We start from the raw sequence: 10,348 nt of genomic DNA, 5'->3' as shown, positions 1-10,348 counted from the left end.
GTAATAGGTAGGACACTCTTCAGCATGTCGGCCTCATTTTAGCCGCATAACGCCCGGCTCCGATTTCATACGAGACTGTTTCCAAACCGTGGCCGTAAACGGACCGAGCAGATCAACTGGCCCCCTCGCTCGGGCTCGGACCCATAAACGGCGGTGCGGGCGAAGAACCGCAGCGGAAAAACACGACAGATTCTTCTCGGTGTCGGTGGACAGACTCAGCGAGCACAGCCGCAGCCGCCACGGACCGATCTGCAGGCGGAGACTGCGCGTGCGCACGGGCGTGTGTGCGTGCGTGCGCGCGCTCGAGGGCGAACCCTATCCACACTTCGGAGAGAACGTTGTTTGTTTGTTTGTTTGTTTAGAATCGAACAAAACATGAAACCTGAATCAGAAATAAAGTTTACAAGGTGTTTATTATTATTATTATTATTATTATTATTATTATTAATAATCATTATTCCAAAAATAAGTTAAATTTGTTTTAGGGGCAATGTTTTTTATTTATTTTTTTATTTTTATTTTTTTATAATGAACAAAATCTGAACAAAACTGAAACAGAACTAAAGTTAAAAGGTGTTTATTATTATTATTATTACACTATAGTCAACATTTGAAGCGAATCAAACCCTTTCATCAAAGTTGTCCTAAAATCTAAAAACAAAGTGTGTTCTTGTCTTAGGACAACTGTGATGAACTTTTTTGATCCACTTCAAATGTTGACTACTGTGTCATTATCAATATTGCAAAAATAAGTAACATTAGTTTAAGGGGCAGCTTCTTAATAGAAGTATATAATACTTCATAAAAGTACTTCAAACGGTGCAACATGCCCAAAAACGTGATGTTACCACAGTACATTTTAGATAATCTGCAGTATAAATAAAATATACCTTTTTAAAGACAAATGAGCATACATTTACATCAATTCACTCCAAGTATGAGACTACGATGGCCTATTGTGTGTAAAAAGCAAATCAAAAACATGTTAATACTTTATGGTATCAGTTAAAAAGCTGAAATCACCTACACTGTGGGAACCTTTGGGAGGAAAAGGGTTTAATAAAATGTTCATTAAAATCTAAAAATGTCCAAAGGTTACTGCAGGGATTTGGGTTTGAGGTAGTAATTATCATTAACCTAATTTAAAACAAGTGCTAAGAAAAAAAAAAGTAGCAGAAAGTACCATTCTTACAGTATATAACGAAACCACACAGAGGACTGTAGAAACACGTTTATTTTATTGTATGGAAACAGAGCCTAGTCAGAGTAGAGCCATGTTTATTTATTAATTTCTGGAGGGAATGAACACGAGGCTGTGAGGGATAGAAGTAAAACGTGATTTGTCACGTTTATACAGTAAGTGACATCAATACGGCGCCTAACCTAATGTTTATTAATGCATCGGCCATGTAAATCATTTAAACATGCCAATGAAGCTTTAAATCTCCAATTTGAGTGTGAATTCACCAAAATAATTCTACACTGCCCTCTGCCGGTGACACGGAACAGAAACACACAGCACTGACCTCTAGCGTTAATAACTCTACACTGCCCTCTGCTGGTGATACATGATGATAAACACAAGTATCAGTCTCTACTGCCCTCTGCTGTTGATAAACAATACAACACAAACAACCTCTCTACACTGCAGCCTGCTGGCAGCCTAGGACATGTTCTCTTACGTCATATCTATGCTTATATTTTGACCAATTTTATATTTAAAGCAACAAGACTTCTTTGATTGCACTCTTAAACCGTCTACAATATACTGCAGTTTATTTCTATTTTCACACACACACACACACAACACATCACCCACACACACACCCCACAGATATATATATAATAATATAGGAAGGACGTGCCATCAATTGGCCGTGAAATCAGTGTTTTCTGGAAGGTTCCCTACGTTATATCTCCTAATCTCTTCTCAAGTGTTGTTTATTAAAGTTATAATTTGAATGAATGTGATTGCATTTTCCAGTGTGGTCTTTGAATGCACACCCCATTCTTTATGCATCTATACCCCAGCTTGTAATATTTTCTTGACCAAAGACTTTAAAACATATTATAGGCTGTTAAACCTGTCTGTGAGTGTTTTGGACCTGAGAGATGGGGGTTCGTCTCTCACCCACACACACACACACACACACACACATACACACACCACACACAGACAAGGATTAGCATGGCATTCAGAACAGCATACTATCATATCCATATACACTATTACATCTGAGCACAAGTATTGTACTTTTTCTATATTGAAAAGTAATTGAAAATACAGATATATCTGAAATAAAGCATTTAAAACAGAGCTTAATAAAAAAACTAATAATAAAAAACTATTTGGCAAAGCAAACATTTCTAATATTAATTTAGTTTAATATTAAAAGTACTAAAATAACTAGAACTAATAAACTACAACGAATTTTAAAAACAAAACTATATAAACATATATAACACACCCAAATTTACTAAAATAAAACAGAAAATACAAACGGGGTCGATTTGAAATATATATAATATATATAATATATAATATCATATATAAACCATAATAGCATCATAAATGAAATAACATAACAATACAACAAATCACACCAGTGGTTGTCATATAACGAAACCTAAAAGTATTAATTTAATTGAAAAAAAACCTAAAAAATTAAACATTTTTACATTAAACTTAGTAACTACCCCACAATCAAATTGCTAATACATTACTACTGAAACAGAAATAAATTAAAGCTATATAAAAAACTATTTAAAAAAATAATAAAAACAAAAAAAAAACTGACTAAAATTAGTGAAAACAGAAATTATTATTATTCAAAATATTAACCAAAAACTCACAGTATTCAAATAATAAATCTATAAGTATATTATAGTGTTAGCCTAAAAGTTAAATAGAACTGCTTGTCAATTCAAAAATCAACTGCATTAATTAAAAGAAATATATATATATATATATAGATATTAATGAAACACTTCAGAAACCTGACGTAACATATAAAGTTGGACGAAAAATGAAAATGTTGCTTTGACAACTACTGAAAAAAACGTTGAGATAAAATAAACAAAATAAAATATTACACAAACAATAAAAGTTAAGGGAAAAATGAAAATAACAGCCAAGGTTTAACATATTAAGAAATACTGACTGACAAACACAGAACCATTTGTATTAGCAGCTCTTTATCCACAAGATGTCCACGTCACAATGACCCACACTGCATACTACGGTGATTTCCAGCACAGCTCCTCGTTTAGACATCCTCAGGAGACACATGAGGCAGGACGCTGTCGTCACGGAACTGAAGACGAGTCCCGTTAGCACTCACATATTACCAATCCAAACACAGGACAACGAGACGTCTAGAAAGAATAACAACAGCGGGGGCTAATCAGCGGCGAGAGTGGTTGCTTCCAACCCAACACGGGTGGGGTGGGGGTGGTTCTCACTAGAATGGGTATGTTCTGTATTGGTCCAGTTAGGGCCCTCAGTAGCTGACCCGTCTGTCCCAGGGCAGTAACGTGGCCCAGGAGGCTTGGGAGAACTTCATATGAAGGACCGTCTTCAGTCATAAAGGGAGTCCCAGACTGGCCTTCCTCATCTACAGGTGCTCCATACCCTCAGATGCACTGTCTGGAAACACTCTTCTCTCCCTCTTCCTTGGCATGTTAATTGTAGTTCCTTTCTGTTCTTCTGTGGAGCTAGGTTTGATCAAATCGACTCATCTACAAGTCTGTAGTTGACACATAACCTTTGCATGATGCATTTAGGGTTGAAATCCTGTATAAATATATAAGGGGAAAATTCATTTGTATATCAATCCTTTTACCTACATTTTAAGTGGTGCACTGTTCTAATATTCTAAAGTGAGTTTTAGAAATGCATGCATCATCAGCAAAATGCCTTCAAGTTAACGCATAAACATCTTTTTGAGAGTCTAGAATTAGCCCATTTTTTTGGACTGGAAAAAGTCCTAAAAATTTATTAAAACAGATTTATGAGGTCGGAGAAATATAGTTATTTCATAGTCATGTCTCACCTCCTAAAATTATTGAAATTGTTTAAAAAAAAAAAATCTAAAATAAATTTAAAATAAACTATCCGATAAATTATTGAATGGATGATTGGTCAAAAAGTGCAGGAGCGCTGATATCAACTAACATTTTTGTGAGACTGAAAAAAAAAAACCACACTATTAAAAATTAGTAAATATTTAAAGTTACACAGAAATATTGTGATTATGATTTTTCCCTATGTTATTCTCCTTCTAACATACTGAAATTGTTCCTTTTTTTTTTATTTAAATGAACGTTTTGAAATGAATAGTTTGGTCAAAACATTGCAGGAACAATGACATTATAAGTGCTGTTTTTTACAATTTCAATTATGAATAAAACATCCAATTGCCATTCTGGGGACTGTAAAAATTACAAAAATTGACTAAAATAGTCCACAGAAATATAGTGAAAAATAATTACATTCCCCCACTTATTCTCTTATCAAAAACACTGAAATGGCTAAAAGAAAAAAAGTGAATATATTAAATGTCATTTTGAAATGAATAATTGGCCAAAAAGTGCTAGAACGAGAAATTAATAGTGCATGTATACAGCTAGTACACTGGATTCATTTAAAATTAATTTCCTACATCCAATAAAACGCATTCGGAGAGTCCTGAACAATTGTCATTTTTTGAGACAGGAAAAAGTAATAACACATCGCCAAAACACAGAAATATCGATATTTCTAGTTATTCTCAATGTGGTGAAATGGTTAAAAGTGCATTCTGTTTACCAAAATAAAAATATTATTTGTGAATGAATAATTGGTCGAAAAAATTCCTGATATTACAGTGTCGTGCAATACTGGGATCTATGCAACACCAGTCATAGCTTTTTATATCATTCAACTTCAGGAGATGTCATGTTCATTCAAAAAATGCATGTAAAAAAAAGCCTCAAAATACAAAAGGCGAAGCTGAACAGGAGCGACAGTCACAGACAGCTCCGAGAGTCAGCACTGCAGAAAGTGAAGGGCTGTAATGCGCAAATGTCCAGAGCCACTAATGTGAGCGAATCCAGTGAAGCCCGCTGCGTTAAGACTGCGTCTGAAGACATTAGAGGAGGGACAAAGCCCTGTTTCCCTCCTGCAGCACGAGCCGTGAGGATTTGAATAACAATTGCATCTTGTGGAGACAGATCAAAGGTGCGCCGTCAGCACAGGTATACCGCAGACAGGCTGCTCGCGGGGACGCCTCGTCTCTCAGCTGGCAGAGTGAAGCTCACAGTGACCTGCTGGAGACAGAGAGCTGTCAGAGACGCCTGTCTCCACACAGACCAGACTGCTTCAGGCTCACAAAACAACTCCACGCAAGCCATCCTGATGAACGCGACCCTGCTTCATCACCCACAATCCAAAAAAAAACTCACCCTGCCTCCCGCCCGAATCATCAGCCGGACTGCATGTGGATGCTATCAGCCATTATGCTGCTCTTACACTGTTTGTTGCTGGTAAATTGATAGGAAAATTACATTTCTGCATCAGATGTCCAGGTGCAACAACTAACATCATCAAACATCAAGAATATAATATCGATGCCATTCAAACCTTTTATTTTTAATGTTTTTTTTTTTTTCCACTTGATAACAGAAGCCAAAACAGACATAAACACTGGAAGAGTCCGAAAAAACAAATTAGCTCATTCCAAGTATTTTAGTTTAACGTAGATTTTGATTATTAGCAAATTATTGTGGCAAGGTCATTTGCAAACAAATTGCAAATACGTTTGTGTTTTATATGGGTTTGCATTTTTATGAAATTGAGTATATTTATGTTACTTAAAAAGTATATCGACAAATAATTATGATACGCTGGACCTGTTTTTGACTTCATATTAGTTTTTCATCATTGCAGTTTTTTAATTCTGAATTATCTAAATATAAATAAAGCACTAAATGTCACAAATATTTATTTTAAACAAATGTGTGATGAAATTTAAAGAGTACTTTTAACTAAATTGCAGCAAGATTTTAAACCAAACATTTTAATTGATATTATAATTTATTAATTCAGTTCGTTTTTATTCATATGAAATGATTTGAAAGTATAACAATTTATGTACTACACAATGTCATACAAAAGATGTGCGTTTGCACAATTTAGTTACAGTGCAACAGACGTCAGCCAACAACTTTATTATTATTATTCTTCAGTTTTATTATAAATGATTCAAATAGATTAAATGAAACAAAAATGTCACAAAAATTTCGAATGTCCACGAAAAATGTAAATTGCACCAATATTTTATTCTTCAAAAATACATAGTGAAATTTAAAGACAGTAGTTCTGACTGAATTTCAGAACACTGAGCAAATTTCAACGTTTTAAACTGATATTATCATTATTAATCGTTCATTTTTTGTCATCTAAAATACATCTGAATGTATAAATCATTTGCATTAAATGTGACATAATAAAATTATGATTGTGCACAAAAAATAGTAGACCATGTAGTTTTGGACCCGAAATTGCAGGAAACTGCAGGCACATTTCAACCACATATTAACTGACATTCTATTATAGTATTTTACTGGTACACCTTTAATTATTTGCGAACATATACCCAATGAATCGTGTACTGAAACATGTCATAAAAAGTATGTTTTGCACACCAATATTTTGTTATTATTTAACATTTAGTTTTATCATCTAAAATGATCGAATGTATAATTACCAGTCACTGCGCCAAAAATGTCACAAAAACAGTTTGCAAAAATATTTTAGAGAGGGTGTTGGAAAGAAGTTGCAGCACATTTAATTAAAACAACATATTGACTAATATTATAGTTTATAATTCAGTTTTATTATAAATGACCTAACATATGATGCACTTAAATGTTACAAAATATAGAAATATTTAGCAGTGTTTTTGACTAAACTGCAGTAAAAACTGCAGCAGATTTCAACCATCATCTTGACTGATATTACTATTTACTGTTCAGCTTTTTTATCATCCTAGAATGATCTGAATATGTAAACTGAATCATGCACCAAAAATGCCACAAAAAACAACGTTTGCACAAATACTTCAGAGAGTGTTTTTGATGAAATTGCAGCAGATTTCAACCAACATCTTGACTGATATTACTATTTACTGTTCAGTTTTATCTTCTAATCTAAGTAAATTAATAATGCACTAATAATGTCACAAAAACCATGTTTGCACAAATATTTTAAAGGCGTTTTTGACGGAAATTGTGCATGAACATTGCAGCAGCAGTCTTTCAACCAACATCTAAGTGATTTTTACTATTTAGTACCTATTTAGTGTTCAGTTTTAATCATGTGAAATGAATCTGAATGTATAAAGACAGCTAAAAACTGTCCTGTGAAATGAAGTCGGATGGTTTTGTGGGTCAGTCAGCAGCAATCTTAATGTGTGTGTGTGTGTGGATCTCTTTGATAGTTTATTTAATGTCCCCTCTCTCGTCCCCCCGTCTGGGCCCGTTATCTCCTGCTCGTCCCTCTGATGTCTTGCGTCCTCTCTGATGTGTCGTTGATAACATCTGCCGGTCCTCTATATAAAGGCCGAGCGCGGCTCAGCTCCTGCATCACTCACCTCCACACCTCCTGTCAGGATCATGCATCTGTCCTTGCCTGCTGCTCCTGCTCTCTCTGGCGGCTCACGCCGGGCCCTTCGACCTGGGCCAGACGACACGCTGCGTCCCCGTCCCGGCCGCATAGGGAGGATGAAGCGTTCTGCCAGGACGTGCCGTACTCGGAGATGCGTCTGCCTACCCTGCTGGGCCACAGCAGTCCTGGAGGCAAGCGGTTCCTCGCAGGGGTCGGGGTCGTAACGACTGGAGGAGCGCTGCTTCACCCCGGCTGTCATCCACAGGCCCGGCTCTGAGTTTTCGCTCGTCTGCTCGCTGGTACGCGTCCCCGTCTGCCTCGACAGGTACGTGCAGAGGACTCAGACGAGGGACTGGAGGAGCTTCACTGTGTTTTTGGTCATCCGGTGTTTATATACAGTGTTTGGAAGGCTAATTTGGAAATGTACAGATTGTTACAAGTTAATTACAAGTAGTGTGTCTCTTTCATTTACTTTATTACATTGTACCTGATCACATTTGAATACTTTTCTAAACTTCTAATGTTTTCAACGGTTAATCATTTTCAAACATGTACAGCGAGGTAGATGTTAAACTTAGACAGCGTAGTCCTCAACAGCTGTTAGTGAGGCTCGCACTAAAATGTTGCAATGACAAAAAGTTGCCCGTACTTAAAAGTTCAAATGTAACAATACTGATGTTGTGATACTGGTAGCACTAATATAACCATTTGATGATATATGTTACAAAAAAATACAGTTTTGAAACTGTCTTGTCTTTTATCATCAGTATTTTCTGTCAGTGTTGATAAGGATTTGTTTTTATGCATAAATAGTAGAAGCCTAGATGTGCTCAAACAGTTTCAAATAGCTGGGTCTAAGATATATAACAAGTGTTTATGACTGCATATACATGTTATGATTCAGTCAACACAATACTCGTCACACACTGAGAGTTTTTGAGAACCGTGATTTTTCACACACCTTTTCCCAAAAAAAAAAAAAAAAGATAAAAAAAAATTATTATTGATCCTTTTGAATTTCAACAACAAGGCTACTAATGACACATCATTTGGATCTCGATTACATGTCTGGGATGCGGAAAATTTCAGGATTAATCGTGTGTGTAAATAATGTCCCGTTCTCCTCTGGGCAGAGAGAAGTAGCAGCAGTTTAACTGTATGCTGCATAAGAGTCAGATTGGTGCAGAGGACTCTCCATCTAAACTCAGGTGTTCTGCTTGGCGTCCGGGCAGGTTCATTCAGCCGTGTCGGAGCATGGGGTCTTAGCGATGTGAGTAGGAGAGCTGCTCCCTTCCTGTCGCTACTGGCCTGTCACGGACACTCATACGCCTGGCCCGATAGCCCTGGACTGTTGCGACCGAGGTTTCCCCGCAGGACGACACGTGTTCTGACACCGCTGCCCAAACACATCAGCGCCTTCTCCAAAGGTGAGCCCTCTGACATTCACACACTTAGATCAAATTACAATCAAAATAATAATAAATATAAATTTTAAAAATTCTAACAAATTAAATCCAATTTTTACAGATAAACAGATAAATTATTATTTCCAACAGTAAATATATCAAACTTAATTTTTAATTAGTAACACTGCATTGCTAAGACTTCATTTGAACAACTTTAAAGAGGATGATTTTCTCATATTTAGATTTTTTTTTTGCACTGTCAGATTCCAGATTTTTTAAATAGTTGCTATCCAACAACCATTTGAACCGATCAATGGAGAGATAATTTATCCAGCTTTCAGACGATACATAAATCCACAAATGTAAAAGTAAATGTTTTTAACGGTGTATGTTCTCGTGTGGACAGATTTTCCCTCACCGGCGTGTTGTCAGAGCTTCCCAGAGCTGGTCCGTCTGTGGAGGAAGCGCCGTCTCTCAAAACCCGTGCTGTGACGCGCGCTGTGCCTCAACGACTTCGGTACGCGATTATTAATGTTCTGTACTAATCAATTTGGCATGTTTGTGTTTGAAGGTTTTTGAGTCTCCTCGTGATGCGGTTTTTAGGGACTTCTGGGACCCATGAACTCACCGTGTGTTTTCTCTCCGCAGCCGTCAAAGCTAAGATCTCGCGGCGCCGCCTGCCCTCCGCGGACCCGAGAGCTGACGGTGGGAAGGCCCGGTGGAGCTGATCCAGCGCGGCCCGCCCCTGCTCCCCTACGACACCGTGAGCCTCATCCACACGCGCTGGCTGCTCATCAACCTCCGCTGCGCGCTCCCGCTGGTCCGCCCCGGCCCTCATTCGCAGCTCTACCTCATCACGGGGACGATGCGCGCCACCGGCATCCATCCAGCTGTCTTTCCATTCTCTTGTCCCGTGCTCTCAGAAAGACAATGCACATCGCCGCCGCCGCGCGCAAATGGAAACACCACAAATGCTGAAGTTAGGCACACACACACACACACACACACACACACACACACACACACACACACCCAGCTCATGAGATGCACTCCGACTGTTGTACATAGAGATTAGAAACCAATAATTGCGTGTAAGAAGATATTATTTTCTATTTAGATGTCTTTTGTAAAGATGCAAGTTGTATTTTATGTCTGTTTTTCGTTGTTTTTGTGCGCTGTAAATTAATGTTTAATGATGTTTTCTGTAAATAATAAATAAATGTTTCTACTATATTATTGTTTTTTTGCATCCATATTTGGCCTAAAAATTACGGCTATTTACCATTAGTGTGACGCA

The 10,348-nt window shown here is 37.2% G+C and overlaps 1 pseudogene; it reads left to right on the top strand.

The window, feature by feature from the left end:
• Positions 1 to 3,220: 3,220 nt before the first annotated feature.
• Positions 3,221 to 10,029, top strand: LOC122142371 (annotated as a pseudogene).
• The last annotated feature ends 319 nt before the right edge of the window (positions 10,030 to 10,348 follow it).

This window comes from Cyprinus carpio, chromosome B25, assembly GCF_018340385.1.
Source record: "Cyprinus carpio isolate SPL01 chromosome B25, ASM1834038v1, whole genome shotgun sequence".
Classification (NCBI taxonomy): domain Eukaryota; kingdom Metazoa; phylum Chordata; class Actinopteri; order Cypriniformes; family Cyprinidae; genus Cyprinus; species Cyprinus carpio.
The sequence above is the reverse complement of the archived record's forward strand: the minus strand, read 5'-3'. Positions and strand labels throughout refer to the sequence as shown.